This window comes from Macrobrachium rosenbergii, chromosome 56 (assembly GCF_040412425.1).
Source record: "Macrobrachium rosenbergii isolate ZJJX-2024 chromosome 56, ASM4041242v1, whole genome shotgun sequence".
NCBI lineage: Eukaryota > Metazoa > Arthropoda > Malacostraca > Decapoda > Palaemonidae > Macrobrachium > Macrobrachium rosenbergii.
Window position 1 is genome coordinate 50,481,136 of NC_089796.1, and position 14,407 is coordinate 50,495,542.

The 14,407-nt window shown below is 45.4% G+C and overlaps 1 protein-coding gene and 2 non-coding genes across 3 annotated transcripts in view; all 3 read left to right on the top strand.

The window, feature by feature from the left end:
• Positions 1 to 14,407, top strand: part of LOC136836353 (nudC domain-containing protein 1) — a 554,624-nt gene that overhangs the window by 40,325 nt on the left and 499,892 nt on the right. The window lies entirely within an intron of this gene.
• Positions 6,930 to 7,037, top strand: LOC136836790 (U6 spliceosomal RNA). The gene has a single exon (XR_010852487.1). It is a non-coding gene; the product is annotated as a U6 spliceosomal RNA (small nuclear RNA).
• Positions 8,539 to 8,657, top strand: LOC136836775 (5S ribosomal RNA). Its single transcript, XR_010852477.1, has one exon. It is a non-coding gene; the product is annotated as a 5S ribosomal RNA (ribosomal RNA).

A 14,407-nucleotide genomic window follows, 5' to 3' on the forward strand; every position in this document is an offset into this window, starting at 1 on the left:
ATTACTTTGTCCTATTAGGGAGCTGTGGTACTTTCCAAAAAGGTTCGACATTCCTAACCTGTATGTCGTCGACGTTTTTGCTAATACTATCTCGCCCAAGGAAGAAGTGTCTTAGGACACATCTTTCTCCTGGCTTCATGAAGCGATCAAGGAGGTACTTGGCAGCTGATGACAAAGGAGGTACCACACCTGAGAGCTCACAAAGTCAATGGCTTGGTCCATCCCTCGCATTCTGAAGAGCATTATCCACCACAAGTCAAGGCGGGCATGTGGTCCCAACAGACTACCTTCACCTCCTTTACCTCGGGATGTTTCACAGTCCTTGGACACTTTTTCCTTGGGTCCTTTGGCTGCTCAACAAGTTGTTTTCTTACCCGGCTCCTTCAAGAGGACTAGGTTGCATCTCGTTTAAGATGTGTTGGTTCTGATGGGGAGAATGGAGGTGACTGGCCTCTCTTCTTTCCTCCCCATCCTCCTACTCTCTCCTCCTTGGGATGAGAATAGGACTGAACCAATACTTGCTGGATCTGGCTTCTGATGCAGTAAGACTACACATTGATCACCCATTCTATTTTTCTTGTAGGTCATTAGAAGCAACCCCGCTCCTTCCTCTAGCAAGGGAGGAAGGAGACCATGAAATAAGAGAAACCCTATCTGTTTTCCTTATTGTGCCTCCAACTCAAGATTCTTCCCATCCTACTTTGCATGAGTTACGTTTCCTCTTTCATGCAAAGGTGCAGTATCTGACATTTGATCTTGCAGTTCCTACAACTCCAATTTTATGGCAGAGGCAGTTACTCCTCCTTGCTCTTTCAACCAGGAAGGAGAAGACCAGGTGTGCAGAACTCCAGTCAGTTCAAGAGACTAACTCAGATTCTTCCTTCCAACCAGTGAGCCTTCCTAATGTCAAGGACCAATGGTTTGTATATTTTGTTGGAACAAATCACAATTTTTAAAAGTAAATTGTATTTTTCATTACTCTACAAAGCTGAGATCCTTTACATTATGTTTTATGCCTGCCTCATGCCACCCCTCAATCTGAATCTGGACCGAAAGGCAAACTGGAATGTTTACATCCGGGCAGGCGAGTATTCCCGCCTACCTGACGGTAGTTACTGCCTAACCACCTTGTTCAAGAGTTTACCAGCCGTGTCCAGCTTCGCCGCAAGTAATTCCTAGTGTAAAGGACCTCAGGTTTGTATAGTTACGAAAAATACAATTTACTTTCAAAAATTGTGATTTTTGCTTCAGTGACTCATGGCTCAGTGGTAGCAGTACACTTAGACAACACATCCACTCTAGCATACATTCAGAATCAGGACTCTTGCACTCTGCCACAAACAGGTTCCACCCTTGGAATGGTTGCTGAATCCTCAGGTGTGCACTGACCTGTGGAAACGATGGGAAAAACCGTTGCTAGACCAGATTGCAACGTCCAGGAATCATCGTCTCCCCGTGTTGCTGTCCGGCACCGAACCCTCAGGCGTGAGCAATGCATGCGATGCACCAGGACTGGTCGGACCTGGAGGTCTATGCTTTTTCTCCGTTGAGTGTAGTGAGGAAGTCATAAACAAGTTCAGAACTTTCACAAAACATCCATGATTTGGCTCCTTTTGGCCTCAAAAGGAATGTTGTTCAAATTTGATATACAAACCTCGGTCCTTTACATTAGAAACAAAGTTCACTTACATACAAACAATCGGTCCTTTACATTAGGAATTATCATGACAGTGGAGCTGTCACAATGGCCATTATACATCAGGCTTGAACAAGGTGGCCAGCCAGTAACTTCCATCAGGTAGGTGGGGAATACTCAGCTCTGCCTTCTGAAACATTCCAGTTTGCTTTTTAGAGATCATGTGTTGCAGACGTGTTTTCTGAATCTCTTTGCCTTGTCCTATCATTGAGGTCTTTATTATCATGCGGTGGGATCTTTCTGTATTTTTTCTGTATAGGTGATTTTATTCAGGTTAGTGTTTGATATTTATTAATACAAACCCATGATTTGTGTTAGCCTTGCATTAGCAAGTTGTTCCCCTCTGTCTGTGTCTTGGGTTTTGGCCAAGGGTGTGTTTAGAGGGCATAACCAACTTTCTGAGGTAATGCTTTCTTCCAGTAGAGAGGACCCTTTATTTAGATACTGAAGGTGTTCCCTGAACGTTCTGGAGATATTAGATTGGGATTGAGTATTTTAAAGATTTAAGCCCCTAGGAGATTGATCGATGGAATGACGTCAAGCTAGTTTGCTTCCATCAGGTTGGGACCAGATGTTTCCTTGCACAAGGGCATGACTACTTCCTTTTTACTTGTGCTCAGTGTTGTTTTTCCTGAAATCCTTGAGCCATGTAAGTTGAAGGGGAAGGTTATTGGCATTCAGCAAGGTTAGCTGTTGGTTTAGAACCTTGGTCATTATCTGAATCCTTCCTCTCTCTCCCTGAGGTTCTTCCTTATCTCTCCCTTCAAGAGAAATTCTCTTCCGGACATTCCATCCTTTGTTGGGCGAACAGACAGAACAGCTGTTCTGTCTGGCAGTCTGTGACCTCTTAAAGGGACCTCCTCTTTGGGACAGTTCCCCTTTAAAGAAATTTGTTCAGAGAAAGTCCAAGAGTCTCCCTCTGCTAATCATCTTTGCTTCTTTTTCTTTCAGGTTGATAGTGAGCATCGTAGGCACAGCAGTAGTGTGCTGGATATCTCAGTTGGGATATCTTTGCATGAAGGAGTCCTGATGCTCATACAGTGTTGCTTCGGGATCGACCACCTTGTTCAAGAGTTTAACGGCTGTGTCCAGCTTCACCATAAGTAATTCCTAATGTAAAGGACCTCAGGTTTGTGTGGTTAGGAAAAATACAGTTTACTTTAAAAAATTGTGATATTACTTTCAGTGAAGCTGGAAATGGCCGTTGAACAGTCAAAGAAGGTGGTTAGGCAGTTAACTACCGTCTGAGAGGCGGGAGTCCCACCTGCCCGGATGTAAACATTCCAATTTGCTTTCGGCCGTCGGGTGATGCAGACATGTTTCTCGCTCTCTGCCCTGACTGCTGTTGAGCTGTTTTCTTGGTGGGATCTTTTTCTTTTTCCTTGCCCTGATTGCTTTGTGTGTTTGTTTTCATTATGCAAGCCCATGAAGGAAATAAACCCCATAAGCCCCCCTTCCCCCAGCGTGTGTCCTGGGGTTGGCGGGAAGAAGTGTAGTAGCTCCAGGTCTAATGTTGATGTGGACCCACATGCCCTTTGCTCCTCTTGCAGGGGTGTGTGTGTGTGTTTGTGGTTATCTACTTTTGGTGAGTGTTGCTCCTGGTTGGCTGAGAAGTGGGCGAAGTTTGAGGGGAGGAAATAGTACCTGAGGAAGCCTTCCAACGTGAAGTCTGAGGGTTAAAACGCCCGATGACTCCCTCAGTTAACCCTTCAGGATATTTTTTATAGGATTGTACAAACTGGTCTCCTTGAGAGAGGACTCCCCCTTCATCATCTTCGCGTGGAATGATGGGGGCAGGCGGACGATCAGGATGACCTCTTCTTTTGGGCAGTTTTCATTCTCTATTTAGTCAGAAAATAATTTTTTCATTTTAGAGCCAGTAGTAGATAGGTTCCCTCCATTGACCCGGTTGACTTTTCTTCAGTTTTGGATCGATAGAGGCTTCTCAAAATGGGGGCAGGTTAACAGCTGATCTGACTTCACCCTGCTGGCTCCACCTGCGTCTCCCTGGCTTCCCATCACTGGAGGGTCTCCTCGTTCTTCTGACTAGCTCTCCGATGGTAACCCACACCGCAGCTACCACTACCACCAGTACTCTGGCAATGACAGTTTTTGCCAAGATGCCGGTGACTGTCTCATCTCACCTGAGGCCCAGGTGTTCGCCATGCCAGCATCTCAGCATGGAGTGCCTTCTGCCTCCTGGCTTCTCATTTGGCTAAGCTGTCCCAGCCAGGACCCTCCATGATGGTGACCTCTTCTGTGCCTCATCTTATGGTTCCTGCTCCTGCTGTTCCTGGCTTTGCTAGCTCCCAGGCTATCCTGGCTGCTCCACCTGCCCCGGCTATCCCGGTTGCCCTGGTCGCGGCTCCTGGCTGCCCTGGCTCTCGGGCTGCCCTGGCTCCTCCACCTGCCCAGGCTGTTCTGGTCGCCCTAGTCGCTGCTCCTGTCTTTCCTGACTCCCAGGCTGTACTGGCTGCCCCTGTCTCCACTGTTGATGAATCTGCTGCCCAGGTTGCTCCCACTACCTTGGCTACCCTGGCTGCTCCTGTAACATCTGCTGCTCCCTCCTGGATGGGGGGACTTGACCACCACCCTAAAGAAGATGATGAAGAAGAAGTCGAAGAAGAGGTCTAGGAATGTGTTGTCGTCTTCCTCATATGGTCTTCACCTTCATTGTCACCATCGTCTGCTACCTCCTCCCCTTCTTCCAAAGCTCATCAATCTGAAAAGGAAAAGGCTGTCTCCCAAAGTAAACTGATTCTGGGATTTCTTATGGACTACCTCCTCACAGGAAAGCAGTGGGATCTCTCTGTTGGCTCTTCCTGTCCTTTAGTTTAGGGAACCGAATCATTGGCCCCTGGGTCTAGCGTTTCAGGAGCCGCGGGCTTGCAAACCTCAGTCTGCATGGATTCGAGGTGTTATTTTACAGTGGCAGAGTTTCCTAAGAAGTAAGCATTCAAGGCTGGCACTGTGTTGGGTTTGGCTCATTCAAAAACCGTTCTGAGTAAATTTAGGTTCTAACCCTTGAGACTCAGGCAATTAAAAACCAGTACTGGATAGTCTGTCATTTGATTACAGTTAGATTCAGGCAGTTTAAAGGAGAATGAGCCAAGACATGAAGGAGTCTTGGAGTCTGCCTCACCTTTTCAGCACTTTTCCCCTTCTAATGGGGCCAGGTTCCCAGGTAGGTGTTTGGTTCAGTCAAACACGAGCATCTGGTGAACAGAGAGGAGGTCCCTGTACAGTCTTCTTCAGTACCAGGTTCGCTCTCCCAAGAAGACTGCATCATTGTTTTTAAAGATTTTGACAACACAAGATTACCACTGCAGTCAGCCAGCCTTACTTGTCTCTAACCCAGTCCCTCGATGACATTCGCTGACTGGGCATTTTGGGTCACACACCCGAGTCATTTTGCTCATCCAATTTCTTGCACAGTCTTCTCGGCTATGTTTACTGTGTTTATGTGAGCTACTTTATATATCCTTTAAATGCTATTTTGTTCATGAGACTTACCTGCCAGATATATATATAGCTGTATTCTCCGAAGGTCCGACAGAATTTCAAATTTCGCGGCACACGCAGTGGCCGGTCAGGTGGTTAGTACCCATTCCGCCGCTGGGAGGCGGGTATCAGGAACCATTCCCATTTTCTATTCAGATTTTCTCTGTCGCCGGACTGTCAACACCTGTTGTCAGTTCCTCCGCCATTTGGATTTCGAAATTTGTTGTCACTTAAGTATTTTGGTTGTTTTTGGTATTCGACTGGATCTGTGACTTGGCATACGCTCTTTGTGGACCGTTTTTTGATTTTGCTTTTGACTTTTCTTATAATTAAGATGTCTTACCTCTAGCTATCGAGTCTGTAGCTTGGGTGAATGTAAGGTGAGGCTATCGAAGACTTTGATAGTTCCTCACACTTTATGTATGATATGTAAGGGTGTTCAATGCTCTATGATAATCGGTAATGAATGTGTGGGATTGTCTGAGGGTGAGTGGAAGAAATATGAAGCCTATATGCTTAAATTGGAGCGTGATAGGCTGAGGAAATCTTCCTCCTAGAGTGCATCCTTAGATGGACAGTCAGGGTTTTCTCCTACTAGTAACCCTGTAGTAAATTTTAGTACTAACCCTGTAGTTTGTTGCTGCAGAAGGTAATTCCCTGGCTCTCGTGTGGAGTCAATGCGTGCTCTTGAAACTAAAGTGAATGCAATTCAAACGCATAGTGTTAGTGCTAGTGCCCCTAGTGTTGTGGAGGGGCGTCAGATCGGCCCTATAATGCCTCTAGGCCTGGACCTCTGTCGAACTCCCAGGACCAGGGAGGGGGCATGTCGAAAGCCGCATGAGGGTTACGGGGCTTCCCACCGATCTGGCGTCCCTTCGGCAGGTCCTGATGACGCTACCCAGGCTGCCAGGGATCGTGCTCAGGCACGCATCCTGAAGGATTGCTTCTCGTCCTCCGACACGTCCTCCCCGCCTCGGGGTTGGAGCTCTCGGTTGGACTCTCGCCCTCTTAAGAGAAGCTTAGAGGAGAGGACGCCTCACGTCCTCTTCCTCTAGACGTTTGTACTCTTCCCCGAAAGTTGCGTGGATATTCCTCTGCAGAAGAGAATAAAGTGTTTTTCGAATGATCACGCTACTCGATCCCCCTGTCGCGCTAAGGCAAGGGCTAGAGCTTCTTCCCCTGTGGAAGGAAGTATACGTCTCTCTCCCCTTTCCTTCTCTCAGGTTCAGCCCTTCTCCCGAGAGAGTGGCTTCTCCAACGCTTGCCAGATTTTGTTGGGTTTGCAACAACAGCTGGATGCTCTCATGAACCTTTCAAGATTCGAATCTGCCTGTTAAGAGGTACAGACTTTCACCTTCGTCTCCGCTTCGGGAACGATACAGAGCGTCTGTCGTCTAGAGAGAGTGTTTAGTGGCTTCCTATTCGTCTTCCCGAGTTGAGGTGTTGGCCTTTTCTCTTGTCTCGCGCCAGGAGCGCGTCTTGCTCTTCGTGGCGCTTCTCACGCTTCACGCGCCTCACCTTTGACGCTCGGGCGCGCTAGCCATGACGCCGCAGCGCCACACGCTGTGACTCTCTTCTAGTACTTGCCACGGAGCCTCTCGCGCGCGCCACGCCATGACGCCCGCGCTCGCTTCGCCGTATAGCTTCAAGTCTTGTGTTGACACCGCTCCAGTTGTTCATCATGTCACACAACTACCCGCTTCAACATCTGATGTCCTTCTTAATTTAGCCAGTACTTGCTTCGGCAGTACATATACTAAATTGGAACGATACAGAGAAGATTAGCATGGCTCTTGCCAGCAAGGATGACACGCTAATCGTCACAGCGTTCCCATTTTTTATGTTTACTAAACACTCTAGTTTCGACTTCTTCGTTCGCGGGAGTTCCCGCTTACGATCGGCGAATCGAACTACTTTCACCACTCACTCAAGACCCTCCAGCTGCGGAAGAACATCCTCTTTCGTCACAGCCTTTGTATGAAGAGAAACTTCTTTCGTCTTCTTCTTTCTCTGATTATCAGACTCTGGCTTTTTCTTAAGGATCTGTTTCCTGAGACTTTTCAACCTTGGCTCCTCTCTCCACAGGAAAGCAGTTGTCTTTGTCTTAAGGGAGCGTTTGACGAAAAAAATCGGAAATAAAATTTTCTGGGATATTTTATATATGGCATCATACATATCCTGACTATCTTCTCAGAAAGTTTTATTTAAAAGTTCGCCACAGTTAGAGTTATAAACAAAACAGTAACCTATCATAGTCAAATTACATTTTTCATATAATGTAATGATATTGTCAGTATATCAAGGTGGTAATTTCCTTTTAGCTATGAAATGGTGTATCTAATGCGATCTTTGGCAACCCTGTGGACATAGTCCGGTTTCCATCAGTCTTAAAGACAGGAATGCCGCAGGGCAGTCAGTGGCAGTTCAGTCAGTAGCAGCTCAGAGCTTGACTAAGTAAGACGTCGCTGGCCAACCTCAGCGTGTTTTGACACTCGCTTCATTTGCTTCATTTAGCGAAGTTATATTACTTTGCAGGTCTATTTTTTGGCTTTTCATTATGTCATAAAACATCAAACTGTGTAACGGCAAGCAAATAAATACACAGAGAAGCAAAAATATCGTTTTTCTCAAAACTAAAGTTATCCAGGACATTCAAACTGCATCTCCTTCATAACGCATCATCACCGATCTCAATGATACAAAAAGTAAAAAAAGCTAAATGTTTGCCTAACAAAGGGGCTTCCATGGGAAGCAACACGAGACCCGCACCACGAGAGAGAGAGTTTTTTCCGAAGGAATGTCACTTCCAAGAGAGGTAGCAAGTGACTCCTTTCATCTCCAGACTCCCTTTGCAACCAGGCTTCATTTTGCACAAGCCTGGAAAGAGTGAGGGCAGACGTTTGGTCCCTCCTACTGTTAGAGAGAGGTTACTTGATTCCCTTCCTGTCTCCTCCTCTTTTGTTTTTGTTTCCCAACTGCCTTCCTGTCAAACAGAAAATTGTTTGACCTGCTCGAACAGATGTTCGAGCGGAGAGCAGTGGAACAGGTCTTGGACTCGGTGTTCCCGGGATTTTACTACAGATTGTTTCTAGTCCCAAAACTTTCAGTAGGCTGGAGACCCGTCTTGGACGTCAACAGGTCGAACAACTTGGTCCGAAGGAAAAGTTCAAGATGGAGACCTCGCAGTCAATACTAGGAGCCCTTCATCCCGGGATTGGATGGTATCTTTGGATCTCCAAGATACTTATCTTCACGCCCCAATTCATCCACGTTCGGTGAAGTATCTCAGGTTGTCTTGGGGACTAGACGTACCAGTTCAGGGCTCTCTGCTTTGGACTCTGCACAACGGCCATACCACGTTGAAAACACCGCTTCTCGTCCGATCAGCGAAGTTAAGCAACGTTGGGTCTGGTCAGTACTTGGATGGTTGACCGCCTGGGAACACCAGATGCTGTTGGCGTCACATTTTGCTCCGAGGGTGTTTACACGTCTCATGAAAAACGTTGCGATGCAGTTGCATCTGTCGCACGTCAGGATCTCACTCTACTTGGATGACTGGTTGATTCGGCGTCGTCGTCGGCGAAGGTATCTGGAGGACCTTCAGTTGACTCTGCAACTCGTGAAGTCCCTGGGACTTCTGGTCTGTGGAGAAGTCGCAGCTGATCCCCTCACTGTCCATTGTGTCTGGGAATTCAGATCTATTCAGCGGCTTTTATAGCGTCTCCGTCGCAAGAACGGCAACTTCTATGTACGAAAAAGTCTCGGCCTTCTTGGAAAAGGAAACATGCTAGGTGAAGGAAGGAATGAGTCTGCTGGGGACCATTTCCTCGCTGGAGAAGTTTGTTTTCTGGGGAGTCTGCATCTCAGGCCTCTTCAGTTCTTTTTGTTGGAGAACTGGCAAAGCAAGGAAGACTTGAAAGAGGAATTGAGAATTCTTCCTTATATAAAGAGGATCTGTGGTGGTGGCTCGATCCAACGGAATTGCAGAAAGGGATCTCCCTCAAGCTTCTGAACCCCAACCTAGTGTTGTTTTTCCGACGGGTCGTCAACAGGTTGGGGGGCAACACTAGAGGGAGAGGAAGTGTTAGGAACCTGGAGAGAGGAACAGGTGTCCTGGCACATCGACTTCAAAGATTTGGCGGCTATCTTTTAGCTCTCCAATTCTTCGAGGTCCAAGTTTGCAATCGTGTAGTTCTAGCAAACTCGGACAATACTACTTGTTCCCTGTTCAGCCTTGCAAGAGAGATTATTCTTTGAGCCTATGCTCGCAACATTTCGATTCTCACAAGTTTTGTTGCAGGGGTCGAAAATGTTCGAGCAGACCTGCTCTGTTGGCGCCATCAACTCCTGCCGAAGGAATGGACCCTTCATCAGGAGGTTTGCCAAGATTTTTGGAAATTTTGGGGTCGCCATCTTGTGGATATTTTCACGACCTCAAGAACAGCGAGGCTCCTCTATAAAGCTCATCTGTACTCGACCCTGGGGCAGTTGCGATAGTTGCTCTTCCCTGGGATTGGACGGGAATAGATGTTTACGCCTTTTTTCCCCGTTCTAAATTCTGGGAGAAGTCATACGCAAGTTCGCGGCCTCACAAGGGACGAGGATGACTCTCATCCCCACGTTTTGGCCTTCGAACCACTGGTTCTCGGAGTTTCTCTTCTGGTTGGTAGACGTTCCGAGGACCCTTCCTATGAGAGCAGACCTGCTCATACAAACCCACTTCACGAGATATCTTTGAATCTCCCCGCTCTGAACCTGACTGCTTTCAGACTATCGAAACTTGGTCAGAGTGAAGGGGTTTTTCTGGCCAGGTGGCACGGGCCATCGCTAGAGCCAGAAGTTCTTCATCTAAAGGATATATCTAGCGAAGTGAGCAACCTTCAAAGGTTGGTGTAGAAAGAAGGGTTTTTCCTCTTCCTCTATCACTGTGAGCCAGGTTGCGGATTTTCTCCTTTACTTAAGAGAAAACTCGATATAGCAGTTCCGACTATCAAGTGTTATCGGAGCATGCTTTCGATTGTATTCAGACACAGAGGATTAGCTTTGTCTGACAATAAGGACCTCCACGATCTCTTGAGCTCTTTCAAGACGCCCAAGGTTCCTCAGCTAATTCCCCTGCTTGGAACTTGGACGTAATGCTCAAGTTTTTGATGTTTAGTCCTTTTGAGCCTCTCCACTCTGCATCTCTTAAGGATGTTACTCGAAAACGGCATTCCTCACGGCTCTGGCGGCTAAGAGAGTGAGTGAAGTTCAGGAGGCCGTCATGTGGGCTTCAAGGAACACAATGCTGTCTATTCTTTAAGCCCTAAGTTCTTGGCTAAGAATGAAAGGTCTTCTAACCCTTGGCCTAGACACTTTGAAATTAAAGGTTTAGCAGACCTTATTGGACAGGAACCTGAGGGAGTTCTATGTGTCCAGTTAGAGCTCTCAAGTACTACCTTAAAAGAACACAGGACACTCGTGGTCCCTTGGATGTTTTATGGTGTTCTGTGAGGCAACCAGTTAAACCTATGTCGAAGAATGCACTGGCATTCTTCATTAGGACGTCATTAAGGACGCACACTCTAGTTGTGACGACTCCAACTTCAAGTTGTTGAGAGTTAACGCTCACGAGGTGAGGGCAGTTGCTACCTCCATGGCGTTCAAGAAAAATATGGTACTCAGTGACATTCTTAGTGCCACATTTTGGCGAAGTCAATTCGGTGTTTGCCTCACACTCTTGGCAAGATGTTTAGGTAGCATACGAAAATTGCTTTTCGCTGGGACCATACATTGCTGCTTCAGCAACCTTGGGGACAGGGGTAACTCTGATCCTATCCCCTTTTAATTGTGTTTTTATGGTTGTTGGGTCGACTACTGAGGCAGTCTTCCCAATCCTTTGCAAACTAACGCTTTAGGTGTTGGTTAGGTGGTTAGTAATGCTCTTTTGTCCTCTTTGTATGGTCTATGATCTAGTCACATTGTGGTCACGCCCCGTTGACAGATCATCTAGAAGTCGCCAGCTATATAGGTCACTACCTCGCTGGGGTCTCTAGTAAAGCAGAAGCAGACTAGAGTGACAGTAACCACTCAGTCAGCTACGCTATCAGATAAGGAACCAAAATAATTTTACCAATAATTGGTTTTTTCCTAATTCTTGGCTGTCTCTACCCCCTCCAAAGGTGGTATTCAGCTATATATATATCTGGCAGGTAAGTCTCATGAACAAAATGATATTTTAATGATAAAATAAAGTTTGTTCATACTTACCTGGCAGATATATATATTCATATTGCCCTCCTCCTCCCCTCAGGAGTCAGTGGCGTTAGAAAATCTGAATAGAAAATGGGAATGGTTCCTGATACCCGCCTCCCAGCGGCGGGAATGGGTACTAACCACCTGAATTCTGTCGGGACGGAATACAGCTATATATATATCTGCCAGGTAGTATGAACAAACTTTATTTTATCATTAAAATATCATTTTCATGATAAAATTAAGTTTCATATACTACCAAGTAACTACAGATTGGAGCCCTCCCTTCTCCCCTCTAATGGACATAGGGGCACAAACAGATTGAGGTTTTCTGCCAAGTCATTTCCAGTACTCCCGTTGGTGGGCGGGCTTGTCACCTACACTAAACTATCGAAAAGTCACTGCAATATTTAAATGAAGGCTGCTGTGCGAGTTAGAACTATAGCTATGTAATTACTTGGTAAGTATACATGAAACTTAATTTTATCATGAAAAAGGGATTTTGACAAAGGAAAAATCTATTTCTGAGGGAGGACCTGTGTCAGCCGGTGAAATGTCCCTTGAGCACACATTTCTAGGTATAAATATTGCTAAATATACCAGAGAAAGAAAGCCAATGGGAATGCTGAGGTTACTACCCTCAGAGCGATCACCTATTATGTAACAGGTGTCGGTATAGAGTAGGGTGAGTGAATTTGTCCACTACCACAGGACCTAACTCTGTAGAATGTCCCGATGTCATAACCCCCAGTACGAGAAGAGCCGTTCCAACGGCAACTCACCCGGCCTGTACCTGACGACCTGAGCGCCACCTACCCTCATTCCAGGTTAGCACCCACACAACTAGCTTGGTATGCCTACTAGGGGAAATTGAATAACCTGGGAGGGTCACCGGGTGACACAGGTCCTCCCTCAGAAATAGATTTTCCTTTGTCAAAATCCCTTTTCTGAGCTTCGGACCTGTGTCAGCCGGTGAAATTGTATCAGAGAATCATACCAAGCAAGGTGAAAGATTATAAGTGACAAATAAAAGGTAGAGATAAATAAAGGCACCATTACTTAAGTCTAATTTAATTATCTCAGCAGCAGAGAAATATAAGTTAAACATTAAACTTAAGACTAAGAATCTTTGTGGACAAAACAAGGTTCTGAACAGATAGTATCAAAACTTAAGGTAACCGTAAAACATAGACAATTAACAGTACTTAAACTTAAGACTAACATAAAAGAAAATTTACAAATCCACTTAAACCTAACACACCAAAACAGGTACAATTATATATACATAAACTAGGGCCAGGATGTGAAGCATGCATGGCCCTGGAGAAGATGGCAGGGAAAGCAAATGAGGCAGGCAGGCGGGAGGGGAATGGGAGAAAGACTAACTAGGAGGGAGGGATAATACTCCCTGCAGCCACTGTAGGGAACTTCAGAGCTTCCAGTGATTTAAGATAGGGGCGCTTAAACACTGATGGAGATTTCCAACCCGTATACTTTTTTAGGTCATCAAAATTCATATTGTAGAAATAGTTTGTGGAGGTTGCCACTGTCCGGATATCATGTACCTTCGGTACTGAATCTGGGTTAGCTTGTTTAATGAAATATAAAATCTGTTGTCTGATAGCTTTTAAGGAAAGTGTCCCACCTTTTTCCCTGATAAAAAGAGGACCAGACAAAACCTGAGAAGTTCTCCTTAAGTAAGCCCTCAGTGTAGTGACTGGGCACAAGGATGGATCCTGTGGAAGAGGAACAACCTTCCAAGGAGACCACCTATCCTGAGGGTCTTCATTCTTTGCTAGGAAACTTTGGTCTGGGGAAAAAAGAACTTCTCCTGACGGGAGAAATCTACATGATTAACACCTCTAGAGAGCGGACAGTTCCGATATCCTAGCACCTGAAGCTAAGCTAATTAGGAACAACGTCTTCCTTAACAGACCCAAATATGAACAGTTATCATTATCAGTTTCTGATGCTAGTTTCAAAACATCGTTAAGAAACCAAGAAACCGTGTGAGGACGGGTTGCTGGTCTCAGACGAGCACATGAGTCTGTTAGGTCAATGTTGAAGCCATGCAAAAACACTTTCTTCAAGGCTGACTTAGCTGTGGTAATTGTAGCTGCAGCTAGACCTTTTTCAAACAATGACCTAAAGAAAGAGATTGCCAAATTCACGATCATAACCTGAGCTTCAGAATGTTTAAGGAAAGATGCCAGTTTTTTAACTGCTGAATCGTACTGCCTGAGAGTAGATTCTCTTTTATCTGATTCCAAGAACAGAGTGTTAACTGGGTCTATATCCGCCCCTCTCTGAGTGGCGAATTTCATAAAGTCCACAAAGCCAGGGCATTCAGAATTCTTGAGGAAGCTGACACAGTCCACGTTTGTACTATACTACTACCACGACGAACAGATCTCTCTGGCGAGGCTTTTAAAGATCTGCCCTGTTGCCAGTTTTACGAAAACAGGCTACTGACACGTGTGTGACAGACCTTTAAATGTCTTGAGACAAACCCTGAGGCTATACTTATAAGATTTTTGGGGCTTTTGATTTCCAGGTACTTTAATCTCCTTCCTACTCCGCCCTGCTCTCTCTCTCTTTTTCTAAATCTTACGGCTTTTTCTTTTTTTACATATGATCACCTTATCTATTTTGTCAGTACTTGTAGATAGATGTACATTTATCATTATTACACAATTAGATACTTAAAAGTATTTAATTAATGCTATAGAAATAGGTGATATATTTCTTGTTCATTTTTCAATTACGAATTAAAATAAACTTCTTTGTCGCCTATATATTATCTATAATGAGGAGTGACAATCATCTTAAGTTTTAAAAGACTATTTTTTCAATCAAACTTTTTTCCACACCACCACCACTGAGGTAAAAGTCAAGGTGCGTTTTTTTTTCGAGAGAGGTTTCCCTGTAGGCCCAATCCTCTCTTTTTATATATAATTTATTCAGAAAACTCGTCAT